This window comes from Rattus norvegicus, chromosome 2 (assembly GCF_036323735.1).
Source record: "Rattus norvegicus strain BN/NHsdMcwi chromosome 2, GRCr8, whole genome shotgun sequence".
In the NCBI taxonomy this organism is placed as follows: Eukaryota; Metazoa; Chordata; class Mammalia; order Rodentia; family Muridae; genus Rattus; species Rattus norvegicus.
Genome location: NC_086020.1, coordinates 117,956,413 through 117,980,867, shown reverse-complemented (window position 1 = coordinate 117,980,867; position 24,455 = coordinate 117,956,413).

The window sequence follows — 24,455 nt, the reverse complement described above, 5'->3', positions numbered from 1 at the left end:
ACTCATGAAAACTATACAATTCTCTACTCAGTGACCACTGATCCAAAGAAGGAATAAAGGAAGAAATTAAAGACTTTCTACTTGTGAGACGCAATAAAAGCAGTGCTAAGAGGAAAGTCTATAGTGCTAACGACCTTCATAAACAAACTGGAGAGATCTCATAACAGAAAGTTCACAGCACAGCTGAAAGCTCTAAATCCAGAAGAAGCAAACACACCCAAGAAGAGTAGATATCAGAAAATTATCAAACTCGGGGCTGAAGTCAACAAATTAGAAACAAAAGGAAGAATACAAAGAATCAATGCAATCTATTGAGAAAATAGACAAGGTCCACAAATCCTTAGCCAAACTAAAAGACAGACAGAGATGATAGCTAAAAAAAATCAGGAATAAAAGGGGGGACATAGCAACAGACCCAAGTAGAGGAGATTAGGTGTAGGGAGAGCAGGGAAGAGAGAACAGAAATGGGAGGGAGTCGATCTCTAGGAAGTGCCAGCGACTTGGGACAGGGAAGTTCCAGTGTGTCTATAGGGACAACTCTCACTGAAATTAAAGAACACTCCTCTCACTGCAGAGCTTGGAAGCTAGGTCTTCTTCTGCCAGCAAGATGGCATTTTAGGTGAAGGTCTTGCCTCCAAGACTGATGACATTAGCAATTCCCAAGGCCTCACATAGGAAAAGGATAGAAATGTTTGTTGAAAATTGTCTTCTAATCTCCACAGACATGCTGCAGTGTCCAAGCCCTCCAAAGTAATTAATTAACAAATTAATGTAATTAAGGTTTTTAAATGGTGCACTACAAACTACTTCTAATTTTTATATGACTTGTAATGTTCTACAATTTTCATTTGTCTTTCTGACCTCTTGGTTACATTTATCTAATACATGAGATGTTATTTTGTCTGTTGCAATTCTTTCTAATTCTATAAAAGCATTTACCACTATGACTTTCTTCTGAATTCGTTTTAGACCAAAAACTGTGTATTCCTGTGTAGTCCAGGTAAGATGACCTCATCTTGCACAGCTTTTGAACTACAGGTGTTTTCAGAGAAGATAGACACAAGGTTAGTGTCCTGAGAGATACACCAAAAAATTGAACCAGTCAATGCACAATTATCCATCTAATGACATGATTATCCATCCAACCCTGTCTTCTAAGTCCCAAGTGATACCATCTCTCCCATTGCTGTAATAGTATCGTTTTTAGAATACTCATGCAATTCTATAATATTATGATTATTTTCTCCATTGTTTTTCTATAAATGAAAAGATTCTAAAAGTTGAAACACAAAGGTAACTTTCTAAATGAGTCACTGGATACCTGGTCCAAGCTCATGTTTTTTAATATTGTTCTATTTATTTATTGGGTAGGGACACACTCCAGTCAGAAGTTTCTCTTCCTCTACTGTGTAGTTCTCAGGGATCTCAATCCCTGTGACCCAGGCCTTCACCCTCTGAGCCATCACCTAGAGCCTCCAATTTCAGACTCATTTGTCATGTTTATGCTACCTCCTTAGTTTCTGGGGTTTTTTTCTTTCTCATCACCTACAGCAAGCTCTCTGAGGGAGAGCAAGCTCTCTCCCATCACAGCCTCCCATCACAGCCCTTAGGCCATCCTTCCCTGGAATCACATCTGTCCTCTAAGCTAAGTGTTGAACTGAAGCAGTTCACTTTCCATGAGCCTCAGTGACCTGCTCTGGTTTATTGCTTTATTTTGTCTGAAAACATCCTTTTGAAAAGTTCCAAGGAGGCCTGCCTGAGTTCTCACACTTGTTCTCATACTTGATTAGGAATGTGAAAGATAAAACTGACTTTTCTCTTATGCTTCCAGAACTTTCATCTGCAGCTCTGTGAAAATGGGTGCTCCTGGGGACCAGGGTTTCCTTGGGACGCTCACTTCTTTGTGTATTTCCTTTGGTGTTCTTTGTAAATGTAGGAACTGTTCTGTATACACGAATGTCAAACACTCGTCATGGTCATGTTAGGCTTCAGCCCTTCTGGCTTTTCAGTTCTGATATTATAATTTTATAAGAACTATATTCGTAATGTAATCACTTTCCAAATCTCCTCTGGTTTCTCTTTGGGGATTTCTAATAATTGGGTAATGAATTCTTAAAATTCACTCTCTGTATCGTCTACACATTTCCGCAGATCTTATTCTCCTGATTATTCTACATTTCTGTGTAAGTCTTCACCTTTCAACCTCATATTACAAATATCAGCTGCATGTTTAATCTCCAACATCTTCTCCTGCCTTCATCGTTTTTTTTTTTTAATCACAGTGGATGCGTACTAACTTCAGGCAACTGAGGATTCAGTTCAGTATTACCTCAATGGTATATTTTTGAAACTCAGTTCATTCAGTTGTTTTTATGTCCAAGTATAAGTTTTCTAGAATTGTCTTGCCAGTTCTTGACTTTAAGATAATTTATAAATTACATTTTTATCAAGGAAATTGCATGAAATTTATAGATGGATATTAAGAAATATAAAATGTAATCAGAATTTTAAATTTCCACCAAAAACATGGTGCATGTTATTGTTTGTTTAGATTATTATAGCTGAAGTGTACTTTTATAGCATGTCTATATGCTGCTTTATTTTGTTTTTCTTCAAACCTAGACTATTTCTTTGAATCGGTAGTTGGTTCTCCACATATCCTTTGATCACACACATAATTGTATTTATTTCTACTATATTATTTTGGTCACAATTTGCTATCTTTTTTTCTTTCCTATATTGGTTCACAAAATTTCAAAATCTCATTTATTTTACTCTTAAATAATTGGTCCCCACTCAAGTTCCTGTCCTAAGACCGTAAGTAAATGTTTATAACCGGTGAATCACGTGTTCGCTGCTGAGCGGCCCTTTATCTGGCAGGCATTCTTGTGTGACTCCACACTTTAGAATTTTTACATCGTCATTTCCAGACACCTATAATTATGCTGAAGAAGCCTGATGCAAGACTTCATGATTTTACTTGGAAGTTAATTTGATGTAACAAATTAATCACTTTTAATTAGTGGCTTAAGAGAAAAGCAGCCTGATCTTTTGTGTTTTATTAAAGAACTCAGAGCCAGCATATCATGATGGAATTCTTTCCTGTCACCTCAATGTTACTGTTTTGTTTTCCCTATGGAATCCCTGTTGAATGGGATTTAAAACAACTCCACCATTTCTTCTTTCAACAGCGGCTGCTCAGGATTTCTTCATGTTAGACTTGTTTTAAATATTTTAGAAATTTTTCTTTACTTCAAACTCTCAGACTGAAACTTTCAACTTGATTTTCATGCATTTGCATTCCATAACTCTGATGACCATCTTAGCTATTTCACAAATGCTTTCCCATAACAGTTCTGGATGTTATCTGTTTTCCATTGTCCTTTTTATTTTTTACTTTTATATGTTTTTAAAAATGAATTTAAGTTGCTTTCCCAAAGTCTAGATCTTAAAATGACTTGTCATTTTTTACTTTATTTCTACTTTAAAATATTTTCTCATATTTTAAGTGCCTTAAAATTCATTTATTTCTGCTGGGTTTTATATTTCACACTAGTTCCCTTTTGAGTGTTTGCCTGATTTATTTTTCTTGCTTGCTTAGCCCTGAGCATGCTTACAGATGCAGATTGCCTGTGCAGGAGGATTTACCTGCATCCATTTGTCTTAAATCTTAGGTCTTCTTTTCTATTTCTCGCCTGTCTTCAGCTTCTAGATATCACACCCACCTGACCCATTTCCCTCTCCTGAAAGTTCCTATTGACAGGTCCATAATATTCTTCTAAACCCCAAAATTACAGAAGACCATTCCCTTGAAACCTTGAGAGCCAGTTACTATGTTCTATGAGCAAATCAAAGTACAGAAAAACCCACTAACTTATGGCTTACCTGAGGCCGGCAGCAATTCCCAAAGACACAGAAAGAGTCAGCAAGCACAGTGTCAGCAGGCTGTTGGGTACTGCCAGTGGCTTGTTTCCTATCAGAAGAGCTGTTCAAGTTCCCTTTAAAAACCAGGACAATACTCTTTTGCTCAATAAGTTTTTGAGATGCTGCATAAAGGAAATGCTAACTTACCCGTTTGTGTGCATTAGGATATGAATGGTTAGTCTTGGGAGTCCAAGTGACTCTCAAAACCATGGAGAGTATTGATGTAGATCAGTTGCCTCTTGGAGCTCAAAGGTAAAACACTATTACTGAAGACATCATACACTTAGGATACAGGACTCGGATGATTTAAGATGGATCCTAACTGACAACCTCTTTCCTGTGGTCCAGCTTCCATAGTTCCAAAGGGCAGGAAACAAACAATCCTACCAAGCTCTAAGACCTAGGACCCAGGACAGTAAGACATACATAGGGTACAATAAGAGGCACTCACATGACAGTGCCAATCAACAGCTACCTAGTTGTACTTCAGGTCCACACAATAGGAGGGAAATTGTGCCTGGTAAGGCAGCCAACTTCCTCAGGTGCAAGAAAGGACAAGGCCTTAGAAAAGAATCTACTGCCACTACTTTGCTAGACCAGCACAATTCCTTACTGCATTCTACATTTTATCCTTACACTCAGGCAAGTGTAGCTACCACCCCCATCGAAGAAGCTGCTCTTTACAGCAAATGGAGACCATTGATCTAAGAGATACATCGACATCACAGCTCTCACATCTATGACTCAGGGGACATCAAGGCAGAGGGAACAGAGAGATTTTAAGATCCAGAGTACCAGGAAGTCTGCAGCGAATCAGTCTTTCTTATAAATGGCTGAGTAAGCAATGAAAAAGTCAAAGTGAATGTGGAAATGTTTGCAGGGACTAAGGACTGCTGGGAGAGACACTAGCCTCTTTCAGGAATGAACTACCTTTTTGATTGTCCAGTGTGTGTGTGTGTGTGTGTGTGTGTGTGTGTGTGTGTGTGTGTGTAATAAGAGACTATAAACTTGAAAGTGGGGTAATGGGAGGAACTTGATGGAAGAAAGATGAAGTGATATCATTCTATCTCAATTAAATAAGTATTTTTTAAAATATCAAAAATATTTTAAAAGGTGACTACTCTTTGCTTTCAGAGTGACTTTCTTACATGGATGGTGAGAATGAATATCCAGTTGTTCCTCATCCTGAAACTCAGGGAGAATTGGACATGGGGACATAAGTGAAGCTAGTCACTCATGGAGGACTGACATGCCAAGTGGGGCATAACAAAAAAATAAGAAAAGTGCAACAACCTTATTACCACCCACTGCTTATTTTTCTTTCTTTTTTCAGAAAGAAGAGCACACCTTACAGAGTCTCATAGAAGTGCCATGGTGATTATCACACACACACACACACACACACACACACACACACACGCATATATATATTTACATACCATGGTGATTATCACACACATACACCATCACACCATATTATAGGAGCTCATGTATATGATATAATGTATAAATGTGTATTTATGTATGCCTGTGTGCTTATTCTGTCCTGTGTTCTGCCTTACAGAACATATTCTACTAACACTGACATTTGATAACCAATTAAGTTTAATTTTTCACACCTTTTAAAGAAACTTGTTTAACAAACACATATAAACCGATCACTGTTGTCAGAACTTTATAAATAATTCACGGAGTCCTAACTATTGTACCTTTATTTTTAACACTTTCAAATAGAGGAACAGAAAAATAAAATATTAACTAATTTGCCCAGATTTAAAAACTATGAATGGTGGGCACAATTTTCTATATTAAGCAATGTGGCTGTTCACTCATCGTGTGGACAGAGTGTCCACCCAAACTTGAACCATTGCTGTGCTGCTTGTTCATTTGAGAGCATTACAAGGATTCACATTTGAGAAAATATCTGTAGAAAGCCACATTAGCATGGACAATGCCTGAGAGATGATCAAGGACAAGATGTTAGAGAAGGCTAGAACTGAGATCTAAAGCAAAATGAGGGCCAGTAACAACTGCCATCAAGCTCTGGAAAGTTGAAACACTGGAATCAGCATGAAGCCCATGACACTTGATTGACTTCTTAAAATGGCATTGGACAATCTTGAATATTTTAGGAGATTATCACAGAACTACAGACACCTGTATTGATTTAAACTTAATGTAGGATGTGTGTGTGTGTGTGTGTGTGTGTGTGTGTGTGTGTCATTTATGATACACAGAGGTAGCTTGCAAAAGAACTAGGTAAAAGGAAGAAGTCAAGGCAGAAAATCATGGCAGCAAGCAACAGGCATAATACTAAGAAGAAAGGGCTGAGGGATCACATCCCAAATTGAAAACAGGAAACAGAAGGAGAAAACAAGTTGCCATCAGTATTTAAAGTCCCAAGTCCTCCCTCCAGTGACATACTTCTTCCAAGGAGGCTACCTGTGTAACCTCCCCAAACAGCACCACCCACTGTGGACAAACTATCCAAATGCCTAAGGCTAAGGGGGATGTCTCATTCAGACAACCACAGCCCTACTGGTCATAAGTAGGCGCTAGATAATTACACTGTTGGTATGTGCCATTTCTAGAGATCTTGTATGTTCTTCCTTCAAAGCAGCCTGATATTTATGTTAATAGGTTGTCCTATAAGGGGTTATCTTTCTCCAACAAAAGGATAACCTAATGGTTTAGTCTAGGAAAGTCTTCTGCCACCCTTCCTGGTGATATAGGGTGTCTTGTTTTGGCTTGATTCTTCTCTTTGTCTTTTCCAGCTGCCATAAACCTTCATCTGTATCCCAGAGATAACTGTATTTTGCTTTCTTCCCTGAGGCTTAAGAGTTCTGCTCTAAAGTTAGTAGAATGCAAGGAGAGCTTATGCCTTTCCCACAGGGAAGGGCAGGCCTGTGTTCCCTGACTTCACAGCCCATAGAGCTTATGCATTCCCGAGTTTAGCTGCCAGCATGTGATATAATCTTTGCCCCTTCTGAACCTCAGCTTCTGAGTGCTGACCCTGAGGAAACACTCTCAGAAGTAGTGATGCTACTATTTTCTTGACCATTACTAATGTTTTAGCCTCAACTAATCACGTCGATTGTCCCAGTAGAGCAAAAATTTCACTTCAGGTACTGGCCTCTTGCTACGTCTGGCTGACTCGTCTTTCTGAATTAACCAAAACTGGACATTTTTAGTTCAAATATATGTTTATTAACTCTTTAAGGGAGTCAGACTTCTCCCTGAAACTTCACAAACCAAACAACATTTCTCTCAGCATTTTCCATGCTCCCACAGAAAATTTCATAAAACTTTTAGTATTCAATGGCTCTTCAAGCTGAATGTTCCAAACTCTTCCCATAATCCTCTCCCAAACAGCCTGGTCCAGTATGTCATAGAAACACCACGTGATTCTGGTAGAAATTTCTGATCTAGTTTACTTCTTTTTATTGTGATAAAGACCACAGCCAAAAACAACTGGGAAAGGAAAAGATTTATTCCATCCAGCACACAGGTGCCCACCATGAAAGGAAAATCAGGGCAAGAACTCATTCAGGAACCTTGGGTAAGAATTGGAAAACGGAGAGACTTTGCTTACTGGTGAGCTCTTTGTGGCTTGCTCAGCCTGCTTTCTTGTGCATTCCAGGAATCTGCCCAGAATGGTGCTGCCTTCAATGGCCTGGCCTTCCAACTAATCAAGAAAATGTTCCGCAGCCTTGCCTAAAGGCTAATATGATGGGAATACTTTCTCAATTGAGATTAAGTCTTTCCAGATGATCCTACCTTGTATCAAGTTGATATAAAACTAACCAGCCTTTGCTTTTTTTTATTTTGTCATCCTTGATACTTGCATGACTTATTTTGTTTTGTATTTTAATTTTGTCTAATATTATTCTAACAGATGTATTTATTTGGTAAAAATGTTTTATTCTTTGTGTATATATACACGCTCATGTGTGATTAGTGTTTGGGTGTGTCAGAGATTAAGTGCACATGCAAATGAAGGATGAGAGGTGATGCTGGAAGTCTTCCTCAATAGCTTTCTACCTTACTTTAAAAAATAGGATCTGTTACTGAGCCCTGAGCTTAGCAGGCCAGCAAGCTCCCAGGAAACCTCCTGTCTCTACCTCCACAGAGTCAAGGTTACAGAGGGGCCACTACTTCCATTACTTCTCCACATGGGTTCTGGGGATCCAAACACTACAGCCCTTATCAGTGGATTCATATGGATTTTATGTTAATACCTGGCTTATTTTCCATAATGTGCTCAGAGGCAAGACAGTTGTACCGTGTATCAATTTCTCTACATGTTTATGATTGGACAATGTGCCATTGCACTTAGAAAGCACATTTTAGAGAGAGAGACCCAACCGCCTGGTCAGGTGGGCACTCCTGAGGCTGCAGAGCTGAAGAGACCACCAACACTGCCCACTCCTGCCCACATCCCTGGCCCAAGGGGAAACTGGATAAGGCCTCTGGGCTCCCATGGGGGAGGGCTCAGGAGCAGCAGGACCCCTGCCTGAGACACCGCCGGAACCTGAAGGAAACAGACGAGATAAACAGTTCTCTGCACCCAGATCCCGTGGGAGGGAGAGCTAAACCTTCAGAGAGGCAGACAAGCCTGGGAAACCAGAAGAGACTGCTCTCTGCACACACATCTCAGACGCCAGAGGAAAACACCAAAGGCCATCTGGAACCCTGGTGCACTGAAGCTCCTGGAAGGGGCGGCGCATATCTTCCTGGTTGCTGCCGCTGCAGAGAGCCCGTGGGCAGCACCCCACGAGTGAACGTGAGCCTCGGGACCACAGGTAAGACCAACATTTCTGCTGCAAGAAAGCTGCCTGGTGAGCTCGGGACACACGGAGGCAGAATTCCTCTAGGACCGGGCACGTCCTGTGTTTACCGGAAGTCCCACACCCGCAGATCCCGGCCTGCAGCAGCTCTCTGATCCCAGACCCCGTGAGAGAGAGACCCAACCGCCTGCTCAGGTGGGCACTCCTAAGGCTGCAGAGCGGAAGAGACCACCAACACTGCCCACTCCTGCCCACATCCCTGGCCCAAGAGGAATCTGTATAAGGCCTCTGGGCTCCCGTGCGGGAGGGCCCAGGAGCAGCAGGACCCCTGCCTGAGACACCGCCGGAACCTGAAGGAAACAGACCGGATAAACAGTTCTCTGCACCCAAATCCCGTGGGAGGGAGAGCTAAACCTTCAGAGAGGCAGACAAGCCTGGGAAACCAGAAGAGATTGCTCTCTGCACACACATCTCGGGCGCCAGAGGAAAACGCCAAAGGCCATCTGGAACCCTGGTACACTGAAGCTCCCGGAAGAGGCAGCACATAACTTCCTGGTTGCTGCCTCTGCAGACAGCCCGTGGGCAGCACCCCACGGGCGAACTTGAGCCTCGGGACCACAGGTAAGACCAACATTTCTGCTGCAAGAAAGCTACCTGGTGAACTCAAGACACAGGCCCACAGGAACAACTGAAGACCTGTAGAGAGGAAAAACTACACGCCCGAAAGCAGAACACTCTGTCCCCATAACTGACTAAAAGAGAGGAAAACAGGTCTACAGCACTCCTGACACACAGGCTTATAGGACAGTCTAGCCACTGTCAGAAATAGCAGAACAAAGTAACACTAGAGATAATCTGATGGCGAGAGGCAAGCGCAGGAACCCAAGCAACAGAAACCAAGACTACATGCCATCATCGGAGCCCAATTCTCCCACCAAAACAAACATGGAATATCCAAACACACCACAAAAGCAAGATCTAGTTTCAAAATCATATTTGATCATGATGCTGGAGGACTTCAATAAAGACGTGAAGAACTCCCTTAGGGAAACACAGGAAAACATTAATAAACAAGTAGAAGCCTACAGAGAGGAATCACAAAAATCCCTGAAAGAATCGCAAAAATCCCTGAAAGATTTCCAGGAAAGCACAATCAAACAGTTGAAGGAATTAAAACTGGAAATAGAAGCAATCAAGAAAGAACACATGGAAACAACCCTGGATATAGAAAACCAAAAGAAGAGACAAGGAGCTGTAGATACAAGCTTCACCAACAGAATACAAGAGATGGAAGAGAGAATCTCAGGAGCAGAAGATTCCATAGAAATCATTGACTCAACTGTCAAAGATAATGTAAAGCAGAAAAAGCTACTGGTCTAAAACATACAGGAAATCCAGGACTCAATGAGAAGATCAAACCTAAGGATAATAGGTATAGAAGAGAGTGAAGACTCCCAGCTCAAAGGACCAGTAAATATCTTCAACAAAATCATAGAAGAAAACTTCCCTAATCTAAAAAAAGAGATACCCATAGACATACAAGAAGCCTACAGAACTCCAAATAGATTGGACCAGAAAAGAAACACCTCCCGTCACATAATAGTCAAAACACCAAACGCACAAAATAAAGAAAGAATATTAAAAGCAGTAAGGGAAAAAGGTCAAGTAACATATAAAGGCAGACCTATCAGAATCACACCAGACTTCTTGCCAGAAACTATGAAGGCCAGAAGATCCTGGACTGATGTCATAGAGACCCTAAGAGAACACAAATGCCAGCCCAGGTTACTGTATCCTGCAAAACTCTCAATTAACATAGATGGAGAAAACAAGATATTCCATGACAAAACCAAATTTACACAATACCTTTCTACAAATCCAGCACTACAAAGGATAATAAATGGTAAAGCCCAACATAAGGAGGCAAGCTATACCCTAGAAGAAGCAAGAAACTAATCGTCTTGGCAACAAAACAAAGAGAATGAAAGCACACAAACATAACCTCACATCCAAATATGAATATAACGGGAAGCAATAATCACTATTCCTTAATATCTCTCAACATCAATGGCCTCAACTCCCCAATAAAAAGACATAGATTAACAAACTGGATACGCAACGAGGACCCTGCATTCTGCTGCCTACAGGAAACACACCTCAGAGACAAAGACAGACACTACCTCAGAGTGAAAGGGTGGAAAACAACTTTCCAAGCAAATGGTCAGAAGAAGCAAGCTGGAGTAGCCATTCTAATATCAAATAAAATCAATTTTCAACTAAAAGTCATCAAAAAAGATAAGGAAGGACACTTCATATTCATCAAAGGAAAAATCCACCAAGATGAACTCTCAATCCTAAATATCGATGCCCCAAATACAAGGGCACCTACATACGTAAAAGAAACCTTACTAAAGCTCAAAACACACATTGCACCTCACACAATAATAGTGGGAGATTTCAACACCCCACTCTCATCAATGGACAGATCATGGAAACAGAAATTAAACAGAGATGTAGACAGACTAAGAGAAGTCATGAGCCAAATGGACTTAACGGATATTTATAGAACATTCTATCCTAAAGCAAAAGGATATACCTTCTTCTCAGCTCCTCATGGTACTTTCTCCAAAATTGACCATATAATTGGTCAAAAAACGGGCCTCAACAGGTACAGAAAGATAGAAATAATCCCATGCGTGCTATCGGACCACCACGGCCTAAAACTGGTCTTCAATAACAATCAAGGAAGAATGCCCACATATACGTGGAAATTGAACAATGCTCTACTCAATGATAACCTGGTCAAGGAAGAAATAAAGAAAGAAATTAAAAACTTTTTAGAATATAATGAAAATGAAGGTACAACATACCCAAACTTATGGGACACAATGAAAGCTGTGCTAAGAGGAAAACTCATAGCGCTGAGTGCCTGCAGAAAGAAACAGGAAAGAGCATATGTCAGCAGCTTGACAGCACACCTAAAAGCTCTAGAACAAAAAGAAGCAAATACACCCAGGAGGAGTAGAAGGCAGGAAATAATCAAACTCAGAGCGGAAATCAACCAAGTAGAAACAAAAAGGACCATAGAAAGAATCAACAGAATTCAAGGCCCATACCTAAACATAATAAAAGCCATATACAGCAAACCTGTTGCTAACATTAAACTAAATGGAGAGAAACTTGAAGCAATCCCACTAAAATCAGGTACTAGACAAGGCTGCCCACTCTCTCCCTACTTATTCAATATAGTTCTTGAAGTTCTAGCCAGAGCAATCAGACAACAAAAGGAGGTCAAGGGGATACAGATTGGAAAAGAAGAAGTCAAAATATCACTCTTTGCAGATGATATGAGAGTATATTTAAGTGATCCCAAAAGTTCCACCAGAGAACTACTAAAGCTGATAAACAACTTCAGCAAAGTGGCTGGGTATAAAATTAACTCAAATAAATCAGTTGCCTTCCTCTATACAAAAGAGAAACAAGCCGAGAAAGAAATTAGGGAAACGACACCCTTCATAATAGACCCAAATAATATAAAGTGTGACTTTAACAAAGCAAGTAAAAGATCTGTACAATAAGAACTTCAAGACACTGAAGAAGGAAATTGAAGAAGACCTCAGAAGATGGAAAGATCTCCCATGCTCATGGATTGGCAGGATTAATATAGTACAAATGGCCATTTTACCAAAAGCGATCTACAGATTCAATGCAATCCCCATCAAAATACCAATCCAATTCTTCAAAGAGTTAGACAGAACAATTTGCAAATTCATCTGGAATAACAAAAAACCCAGGATAGCTAAAGCTATCCTCAACAATAAAAGGACTTCAGGGGGAATCACTATCCCTGAACTCAAGCAGTATTACAGAGCAATAGTGATAAAAACTGCATGGTATTGGTACAGAGACAGACAGATAGACCAATGGAATAGAATTGAAGACCCAGAAATGAACCCACACACCTATGGTCACTTGATTTTTGACAAAGGAGCCAAAACCATCCAATGGAAAAAAGATAGCATTTTCAGCAAATGGTGCTTGTTCAACTGGAGGGCAACATGTAGAAGAATGCAGATCGATCCATGCTTATCACCCTGTACAAAGCTTAAGTCCAAGTGGATCAAGGACCTCCACATCAAACCAGACACACTCAAACTAATAGAAGAAAAACTAGGGAAGCATCTGGAACACATGGGCACTGGAAAAAATTTCCTGAACAAAACACCAATGGCTTATGCTCTAAGATCAAGAATCGACAAATTGGATCTCATAAAACTGCAAAGCTTCTGTAAGGCAAAGGACACTGTGGTTAGGACAAAACAGCAACCAACAGATTGGGAAAAGATCTTTACCAATCCTACAACAGATAGAGGCCTTATATCCAAAATATACAAAGAACTCAAGAAGTTAGACCGCAGGGAAACAAATAACCCTATTAAAAAATGGGGTTCAGAGCTAAACAAAGAATTCACAGCTGAGGAATGCCGAATGGCTGAGAAACACCTAAAGAAATGTTCAACATCTTTAGTCATAAGGGAAATGCAAATCAAAACAACCCTGAGATTTCACCTCACACCAGTGAGAATGGCTAAGATCAAAAACTCAGGTGACAGCAGATGCTGGCAAGGATGCAGAGAAAGAGGAACACTCCTCCATTGTTGGTGGGATTGCAGACTGGTAAAACCATTCTGGAAATCAGTCTGGAGGTTCCTAAGAAAATTGGACATTGAACTGCCTGAGGATCCAGCTATACCTGTCTTGGGCATATACCCAAAAGATGCCCCAACATATAAAAAAGACACGTGCTCCACTATGTTCATCGCAGCCTTATTTATAATAGCCAGAAACTGGAAAGAACCCAGATGCCCTTCAACAGAGGAATGGATACAGAAAATGTGGTACATCTACACAATGGAATATTACTCAGCTATCAAAAACAACGAGTTTATGAAATTCGTAGGCAAATGGTTGGAACTGGAAAATATCATCTTGAGTGAGCTAACCCAATCACAGAAAGACATACATGGTATGCACTCATTGATAAGTGGCTATTAGCCCAAATGCTTGAATTACCCTAGATCCCTAGAACAAACGAAACTCAAGACGGATGATCAAAATGTGAATGTTTCACTCCTTCTTTAAATGAGGAAAAAGAATACCCTTGGCAGGGAAGGGAAGAGGCAAAGATTAAAACAGAGACTGAAGGAACACCCATTCAGAGCCTGCCCCACATGTGGCCCATACATATACAGCCACCCAATTAGACAAGATGGATGAAGCAAAGAAGTGCAGACCGACAGGAGCCGGATATAGATCGCTCCTGAGAGACACAGCCAGAATACAGCAAATACAGAGGTGAATGCCAGCAGCAAACCACTGAACTGAGAATAGGTCCCCCGTTGAAGGAATCAGAGAAAGAACTGGAAGAGCTTGAAGGGGCTTGAGACCCCATATGTACAACAATGTCAAGCAACCAGAGCTTCCAGGGACTAAGCCACTACCTAAAGACTATACATGGACTGATCCTGGACTCTGACCCCATAGGTAGCAATGAATATCCTAGTAAGAGCACCAGTGGAAGGGGAAGCCCTGGGTCCTGCTAAGACTGAACCCCCAGTGAACTAGGCTATGGGGGGGAGGGCGGCAATGGGGGGAGGGTTGGGAGGGGAACACCCATAAGGAAGGGGAGGGGGGAGGGGGATGTTTGCCCGGAGACCGGGAAAGGGAATAACACTCGAAATGTATATAAGAAATACTCAAGTTAATAAAAAAAAAAAAAAAAAGAAAGCACATTTTACTTGTTAAACCACCCATTGGTAGAGCTTCAAGTAACTTCCAAAGTCAACTATGGCCAATAATACCATGAATGTGAGGGCAAAGCCATTCTTAGCATCTTGCCTTCAGTTCTTCTGAGTGTACATTTACTATGAAATTGCTGGACGACCAGCAGCTGTGTTTTTAATTGCTATACCATCTTCCATAAGCTCAAGATATTGTTTTTCACTCTGTAGAAAATTAATACCAGGCACTAAATTTCTTGAAGTGTAATAGAAACTTATGTGCAGGAAGTTGTCCTACAGTGAAATGGAAACTTCCACATGTGCCTCCTCATGTTCATATGTTTTTAAACATCCACTAAATAGTCATGCAATACAACTCAACTATTATTTTAGAACATGTTTACTTCTTATGGAAACACAGTTTTAAATTTCTACAAACTTAATATACATCAAGTTTGTAGAATGCAATGGCTTTATTTTGTCCAGAATGTATCCAAATATTGGTCACTATCTTGGAAATAAATTTTCAATAGTAATGCTTCTGTAAACTCCAATTCAACATATACCTGTTAATCTACGTCTATAGTTCTTAAACTTAGTTGTCTGTATATATTATTCCACATATGTATTCTACCTATGTATCCTACATACATATATTCTTTCATATATATGTATATATATATAATATATATCCTTCATCTAGAACTACTAGTAACCATATGTTTCATACACCTAGAACACATGGAATATGTGTCATGTAGTGTCACCCAGCAAACACAATACATATCACTTAAGCCCCTTCTCACAACTAGAGTTTCTTAGATTTACTAGTTGGTCCTGCCCCTCTGCTTGCTGTTAACATGGTATTGTTGATACTTATTCCTTGTTGGAGGGAGATGAATAACTGTACAAAGGACCTCTAAATTCAGAAATACCAGTTACCTTGGCGCTTCCAATGGTTTAGTCTGAAGGCCAAACAGAAAGAAAGGAAGGAAGGAAGAAAGGAAGGAAGGAAGGGAGAGAGAGAGAGAGAGAGAGAGAGAGAGAGAGAGAGAGAGAGAGAGAGAGGCAGGTACTTGGGACCTAGACCAATTTCTAGTTTATATAAACACAGGAAAGATAAAGAGGCAGAAACAAGATTCAAAAGGCTCTCCTGAAAGACAGAATTGGCACTTTCCATAGCTATGCTGGCCAATTCATCACACTTTACATGGTCACACTGGCTTATTCACTACAAAATCTATTTTTAGGTGTATCTTGTGACTGAAAAAAAAGCCCCATTCAAATAGGCTGGAATAAAAAACAGACTCTGGGGTGCCAGGTGGCCTTTTATTCACAAAATTCTATCATTTCAGGATGGCATAAAGGCTTCAAATAAGCAGAGTGCATAAAGTGCACGGGGTTTCAACTGGAGAAAAAGTATTTTTAAAACACAAACAATATAATCTATCTATATACAATAGTAGGTGAATGTGGATAGGTTATTTTGATTTTAAACCATATTGCATTAAGGATATCACTAAGTAGGTTTTGCCATTAGGAGTATTTTCTTCTCCCTTTGAGTGATAAGGACAAGGACAAATAACCAAAGGGATGACTAGAGTAAGGAATAAAAGTGACAAGCTGACTTATTACTATCAGGGATTCAACATCTTTTAGATATTTGTGTGTAATGGTTGACTTCTCAGGCGAGTTATCAGATGTACAAACAGAATTTCTCTTTTTCTGTGAAGCATTCATCTCCAAGGAAAAAGTACAGATCAAACTATGATTAAGAGTAAAGAACAAAGTGTGTGTGTGTGGTGTGTGTGTATGTGTGTGTGTGTGTGTGTGTGTGTGTGTGTGTGTGTGTGTGTGTTTGGAGGCAGAGGGTGTTATGAAGCATTTGGCTCTAAGAGAATGAGTAAAAGAAAGAAAGAGGGGAGGAGAAGAAAGGTGGACAGTGGGTACTAAGGACAAGGAAAGGAAGCAAGGCAAATGTTTGACTAGACACGGTTCTCCAGTTTTATGACAAGGACTGATTGTGTTAGCTACGGTTCTCTCCTCAAGGACATGACTTGAACAGCTATCCATGCATTGGCCATTAGCAAGAGGACTAAGGAAGTTAACAACCAACAAAGCACAGACATGCTTTGAAGAAAGACTTGCCCATGTCAGCACCATCATCCTCAACTCCAAGCTAGCATCCGAAGGATGGAGAAAAGAGAATTAGTCCAGGCCTCAGATCTGAAAACAAGTGGCAGTCCATAATAAAACTCAGTGCTTGACAAAGCCTATGACAACCACTGTCAGCACAATGGATTTAGATTGAATCACAGGACTACATTAGATCAAGTAGCAAAGTGATTGCCACCTATGGAGCCACATTCCACTAACTAATCAACTAGCCTGGGACTTTTACTCAGCATGCAGGGTCAGGCCTGTTGCAGGTTTAACATCTGGTAGAAACCGAGGTCTTATACACAGGCTAGAGTCATCTGGAGGAGACATGTAGAGGCCTAAATTTCAGCCACATCAGTTTTAGACTTCTAATGTTCCTGATTGTGAAACTTGGGTGTGATACAGATTGGCGTGAACTTTAATAGCCAATAGACTATCACTGTCTTAGCTGGGGATTCTATTGCTGTGAAGAAATACTGTGACCATGGCAACTCAAAGAAAAACATTTATTGAGACTGGCTTAAGGTTTCAGGGGTTTAGTCCATTATCATCCTAGCAGGAAGCATGGTGGCATGCAGGCAGACATGGTGCTGGAGGAAGAGCTTAGAGTTCTACATTTTGATTTTCACGTAGCAGAAGACTATGTGCCTCACTAGATGTAACTTGAGACCTCAAAGTCTGCCCCCGCAGTGATATACTTTTTCCAACAAAGCCATCCCACTTCGATAAGGTCATTCCTATTCAAACCACCACAGTATCCACCCTTGACTTTTGGTACACAAATGTCACCAAGCCAGTGGTCACAAATGGGCTGAACAACTGACCTGACATCAGGGAAATAAACTGGAATCTCAAAGCACATCACTACTGGCTGTGACATGGACCTTAGTGTTCATCTTAGACCATCTATGTCCTTAACTTGTAAGAAACAGACATGACCCAGATTAACATCAGCACAGGTGAATAAGGCCTGCCTTCACCAACACTGCCTTAACCTCAAACAGCACAAGAGTATGTGAACCCTTTTATCTGGAGGGCTAAGGGTCGTAAGAACAAGACATTGGTTGCGTTGAAATCTAAAGCCATGCTGATGAAATCTAATACTGGGGAAATCACTGGACTTTATCCCCGAGTTTGCCTATGCAAAGAGTCTTTAGAACATCTTCATCAGAGCCAAGAGAAGAACTTCTTTCTCCTATACTTCATCTGGTATCACTGTGTCTCAAAGCAGTGGTCTCGGACTACAAGTTTACCTCAGCAATAAGAAATCATATATGAGTTAGAGAGATGGCTCAGCAATTAAGAGCACTGGTTGCTCTTCCAGAGGTCCTGAGTTCAATTCCCAGCAACCACATGGTGGCTCACAACTATCTATAAGGGAATCTGATGCCCTCTTCTGGCCTGAGGGTGTATTGAAGCAGAGCACTCATACATTAAATAAATATTATTTTTATAAAAGTCATAGGAGACACCGCCGGAACCTGAAAGAAACAGACCGGATAAACAGTTCTCTGCACCCAAATCCCGTGGGAGGGAGAGCTAAACCTTCAGAGAGGCAGACAAGCCTGGGAAACCAGAAGTGACTGCTCCCTGCACACACATCTCGGACGCCAGAGGAAAAAGCCAAAGACCATCTGGAACCCTGGTGCACTGAAGCTCCCGGAAGGGGCGGCACAGGTCTTCCTGGTTGCTGCCGCTGCAGAGAGCCCGTGGGGAGCACCCCACGAGCGAACCTGAGCCTCGGGACCACAGGTAAGACCAAATTTTCTGCTGCAAGAAAGCTGCCTGGTGAGCTTGGGACACACGGAGGCAGAATTTCTCTAGGACCAGGCACGTTCTGTGTTTACCGGAAGTCCCACACCCGCGGATCCCGGCCCACAGCAGCTCTCTGCTCCCAGACCCGGTGAGAGAGAGACCCAACCGCCTGGTCAGGTGGGCACTCCTGAGGCTGCAGAGCGGAAGAGACCACCAACTCTGCTCACCCCTGCCCACATCCCTGGCCCAAGAGGAAACTGTATAAGGCCTCTGGGCTCCCGTGGGGGAGGGCCCAGGAGCGGCAGGACCCCTGTCCCTGAGACACCGCCGGAACCTGAAAGAAACAGACCGGATAAACAGTTCTCTGCACCCAAATCCCGTGGGAGGGAGAGCTAAACCTTCAGAGAGGCAGACAAGCCTGGGAAACCAGAAGTGACTGCTCCCTGCACACACATCTCGGACGCCAGAGGAAAAAGCCAAAGACCATCTGGAACCCAGGTGCACTGAAGCTCCCGGAAGGGGCGGCACAGGTCTTCCTGGTTGCTGCCGCTGCAGAGAGCCCGTGGGCAGCACCCCACGAGCGAACCTGAGCCTCGGGACCACAGGTAAGACCAAATTTTCTGCTGCAAGAAAGCTGCCTGGTGAACTCAAGACACAGGCCCACAGGAACAGCTGAAGACCTGTAGAGAGGAAAAACTACACGCCCGAAAGCAGAACACTCTGTCCCCATAACTGACTGAAAGAGAGGAAAACAGGTCTACAGCACTCCTGTCACACAGGCTTATAGGACAGTCTAGCCACTGTCAGAAATAGCAGAACAAAGTAACACTAGAGATAATCTGATGGCGAGAGGCAAGCGCAGGAACCCAAGCAACAGAAACCAAGACTACATGCCATCATCGGAGCCCAATTCTCCCACCAAAACAAACATGGAATATCCAAACACACCAGAAAAGCAAGATCTAGTTACAAAATCATATTTGATCATGATGCTGGAGGACTTCAAGAAAGACATGAACACACTTAGGGAAGCACAGGAAAACATTAATAAACAAGTAAAAGCCTACAGAGAGGAATCGCAAAAATCCCTGAAAGAATTCCAGGAAAACACAATCAAACAGTTGAAGGAATTAAAAATGGAAATAGAAGCAATCAAGAAAGAACACATGGAAACAACCCTGGATATAGAAAACCAAAAGAAGAGACAAGGAGCTGTAGATACAAGCCTCACCAACAGAATTCAAGAGATGGAAGAGAGCAGAAGATTCCATAGAAATCATTGACTCAACTGTCAAAGATAATGTAAAGCGGAAAAAGCTACTGGTCCAAAACATACAGGAAATCCAGGACTCAATGAGAAGATCAAACCTAAGGATAATAGGTATAGAAGAGAGTGAAGACTCCCAGCTCAAAGGACCAGTAAATATCTTCAACAAAATCATAGAAGAAAACTTCCCTAACCTAAAAAAAGAGATACCCATAGACATACAAGAAGCCTACAGAACTCCAAATAGATTGGACCAGAAAAGAAACACCTCCCGTCACATAATTGTCAAAACACCAAACGCACAAAATAAAGAAAGAATATTAAAAGCAGTAAGGGAAAAAGGTCAAGTAACATATAAAGGGAGACCTATCAGAATCACACCAGACTTCTCGCCAGAAACTATGAAGGCCAGAAGATCCTGGACTGATGTCATACAGACCCTAAGAGAACACAAATGCCAGCCCAGGTTACTGTATCCAGCAAAACTCTCAATTAACATTGATGGAGAAACCAAGATATTCCATGACAAAACCAAATTTACACAATACCTTTCTACAAATCCAGCACTACAAAGGATAATAAATGGTAAAGCCCAACATAAGGAGGCAAGCTATACCCTAGAAGAAGCAAGAAACTAATCGTCTTGGCAACAAAACAAAGAGAATGAAAGCACACAAACATAACCTCACATCCAAATATGAATATAAAGGGAAGCAATAATCACTATTCCTTAATATCTCTCAATATCAATGGCCTCAACTCCCCAATAAAAAGACATAGATTAACAAACTGGATACGCAATGAGGACCCTGCATTCTGCTGCCTACAGGAAACACACCTCAGAGACAAAGACAGACACTACCTCAGAGTGAAAGGCTGGAAAACAACTTTCCAAGCAAATGGTCAGAAGAAGCAAGCTGGAGTAGCCATTCTAATATCAAATAAAATCAATTTCCAACTAAAAGTCATCAAAAAAGATAAGGAAGGACACTTCATATTCATCAAAGGAAAAATCAACCAAGATGAACTCTCAATCCTAAATATCTATGCCCCAAATACAAGGGCACCTACATACGTAAAAGAAACCTTACTAAAGCTCAAAACACACATTGCACCTCACACAATAATAGTGGGAGATTTCAACACCCCACTCTCATCAATGGACAGATCATGGAAACAGAAATTAAACAGTGATGTCGACAGACTAAGAGAAGTCATGAGCCAAATGGACTTAACGGATATTTATAGAACATTCTATCCTAAAGCAAAAGGATATACCTTCTTCTCAGCTCCTCATGGTACTTTCTCCAAAATTGACCATATAATTGGTCAAAAAACGGGCCTCAACAGGTACAGAAAGATAGAGATAATCCCATGCATGCTATCGGACCACCACGGCCTAAAACTGGTCTTCAATAACAATAAGGGAAGAATGTCCACATATACGTGGAAATTGAACAATGCTCTACTCAATGATAACCTGGTCAAGGAAGAAATAAAGAAAGAAATTAAAAACTTTTTAGAATTTAATGAAAATGAAGATACAACATACCCAAACTTATGGGACACAATGAAAGCTGTGCTAAGAGGAAAACTCATAGCGCTGAGTGCCTGCAGAAAGAAACAGGAAAGAGCATATGTCAGCAGCTTGACAGCACACCTAAAAGCTCTAGAACAAAAAGAAGCAAATACACCCAGGAGGAGTAGAAGGCAGGAAATAATCAAACTCAGAGCTGAAATCAACCAAGTAGAAACAAAAAGGACCATAGAAAGAATCAACAGAACCAAAAGTTGGTTCTTTGAGAAAATCAACAAGATAGATAAACCCTTAGCCAGACTAACGAGAGGACACAGAGAGTGCGTCCAAATTAACAAAATTAGAAATGAAAAGGGAGACATAACTACAGATTCAGAGGAAATTCAAAAAATCATCAGATCTTACTATAAAAACCTATATTCAAGAAAATTTGAAAATCTTCAGGAAATGGACAATTTCCTAGACAGATACCAGGTATCGAAGTTAAATCAGGAACAGATAAACCAGTTAAACAACCCCATAACTCCTAAGGAAATAGAAGCAGTCATTAAAGGTCTTCCAACCAAAAAGAGCCCAGGTCCAGACGGGTTTAGTGCAGAATTCTATCAAACCTTCATAGAAGACCTCATACCAATATTATCCAAACTATTCCACAAAATTGAAACAGATGGAGCACTACCGAATTCCTTCTACGAAGCCACAATTACTCTTATACCTAAACCACACAAAGACACAACAAAGAAAGAGAACTTCAGACCAATTTCCCTTATGAATATCGACGCAAAAATACTCAATAAAATTCTGGCAAAACGAATTCAAGAGCACATCAAAACAATCATCCACCATGATCAAGTAGGCTTCATCCCAGGCATGCAGGGATGGTTTAATATACGGAAAACCATCAACGTGATCCATCATATAAACAAACTGAAAGAACAAAACCACATGATCATTTCATTAGATGCTGAGAAAGCATTTGACAAAATTCAACACCCCTTCATGATAAAAGTCCTGGAAAGAATAGGAATTCAAGGCCCATACCTAAACATAGTAAAAGCCATATACAGCAAACCAGTTGCTAACATTAAACTAAATGGAGAGAAACTCGAAGCAATCCCACTAAAATCAGGGACTAGACAAGGCTGCCCACTCTCTCCCTACTTATTCAATATAGTTCTTGAAGTTCTAGCCAGAGCAATCAGACAACAAAAGGAGATCAAGGGGATACAGATCGGAAAAGAAGAAGTCAAAATATCACTATTTGCAGATGACATGATAGTATATTTAAGTGATCCCAAAAGTTCCACCAGAGAACTACTAAAGCTGATAAACAACTTCAGCAAAGTGGCTGGGTATAAAATTAACTCAAATAAATCAGTTGCCTTCCTCTATACAAAAGAGAAACAAGCCGAGAAAGAAATTAGGGAAACGACACCCTTCATAATAGACCCAAATAATATAAAGTACCTCGGTGTGACTTTAACCAAGCAAGTAAAAGATCTGTACAATAAGAACTTCAAGACACTGAGGAAAGAAATTGAAGAAGACCTCAGAAGATGGAAAGATCTCCCATGCTCATGGATTGGCAGGATTAATATAGTAAAAATGGCCATTTTACCAAAAGCAATCTACAGATTCAATGCAATCCCCATCAAAATACCAATCCAATTCTTCAAAGAGTTAGACAGAACAATTTGCAAATTCATCTGGAATAACAAAAAACCCAGGATAGCTAAAGCTATCCTCAACAATAAAAGGACTTCAGGGGGAATCACTATCCCTGAACTCAAGCAGTATTACAGAGCAATAGTGATAAAAACTGCATGGTATTGGTACAGAGACAGATAGATAGACCAATGGAATAGAATTGAAGACCCAGAAATGAACCCACACACCTATGGTCACTTGATTTTTGACAAAGGAGCCAAAACCATCCAATGGAAAAAAGATAGCATTTTCAGCAAATGGTGCTGGTTCAACTGGAGGGCAACATGTAGAAGAATGCAGATCGATCCATGCTTATCACCCTGTACAAAGCTTAAGTCCAAGTGGATCAAGGACCTCCACATCAAACCAGACACACTCAAACTAATAGAAGAAAAACTAGGGAAGCATCTGGAACACATGGGCACTGGAAAAAATTTCCTGAACAAAACACCAATGGCTTATGCTCTAAGATCAAGAATCGACAAATGGGATCTCATAAAACTGCAAAGCTTCTGTAAGGCAAAGGACACGGTGGTTAGGACAAAACGGCAACCAACAGATTGGGAAAAGATCTTTACCAATCCTACAACAGATAGAGGCCTTATATCCAAAATATACAAAGAACTCAAGAAGTTAGACCGCAGGGAAACAAATAACCCTATTAAAAAATGGGGTTCAGAGCTAAACAAAGAATTCACAGCTGAGGAATGCCGAATGGCTGAGAAACACCTAAAGAAATGTTCAACATCTTTAGTCATAAGGGAAATGCAAATCAAAACAACCCTGAGATTTCACCTCACACCAGTGAGAATGGCTAAGATCAAAAACTCAGGTGACAGCAGATGCTGGCGAGGATGTGGAGAAAGAGGAACACTCCTCCATTGTTGGTGGGATTGCAGACTGGTAAAACCATTCTGGAAATCAGTCTGGAGGTTCCTCAGAAAATTGGACATTGAACTGCCTGAGGATCCAGCTATACCTCTCTTGGGCATATACCCAAAAGATGCCTCAACATATAAAAGAGACACGTGCTCCACTATGTTCATCGCAGCCTTATTTATAATAGCCAGAAAATGGAAAGAACCGAGATGCCCTTCAACAGAGGAATGGATACAGAAAATGTGGTACATCTACACAATGGAATATTACTCAGCTATCAAAAACAATGAGTCTATGAAATTCGTAGGCAAATGGTTGGAACTGGAAAATATCATCCTGAGTGAGCTAACCCAATCACAGAAAGACATACATGGTATGCACTCATTGATAAGTGGCTATTAGCCCAAATGCTTGAATTACCCTAGATCCCTAGAACAAACGAAACTCAAGACGGATGATCAAAATGTGAATGCTTCACTCCTTCTTTAAATGAGGAAAAAGAATACCCTTGGCTGGGAAGGGAGAGGCAAAGATTAAAACAGAGACTAAAGGAACACCCATTCAGAGCCTGCCCCACATGTGGCCCATACATATACAGCCACCCAATTGGACAAGATGGATGAAGCAAAGAAGTGCAGACCAACAGGAGCCGGATGTAG